We start from the raw sequence: 252 nt of genomic DNA on the forward strand, positions 1-252 counted from the left end.
CGGCTCAAAGGGGGGATAAACAGAAGCACCAACCCCTCCCCCCGCCATGACCTCCACTGCCCTGAAGGTGGTGGTAGAGGGCGGGCGCGGGCGGCAGGGGCAGGTCCTCCTCGCCCATAGGTCGACGACCTCATGGCCCGCTGACCTGACCTGACCCGGCCCGCGACCCCACCCGACCTCGCGCCGAGGGGGTTGCAGAACGGGAGGGGCGATACACGCGCGTGCCTCTCGATAGAGCCCCCCAGCCCCCCC

Source organism: Frankliniella occidentalis, unplaced genomic scaffold (assembly GCF_000697945.3).
Source record: "Frankliniella occidentalis isolate FOCC.00 unplaced genomic scaffold, Focc_3.1 Scaffold314, whole genome shotgun sequence".
NCBI classification, from domain to species: Eukaryota; Metazoa; Arthropoda; class Insecta; order Thysanoptera; family Thripidae; genus Frankliniella; species Frankliniella occidentalis.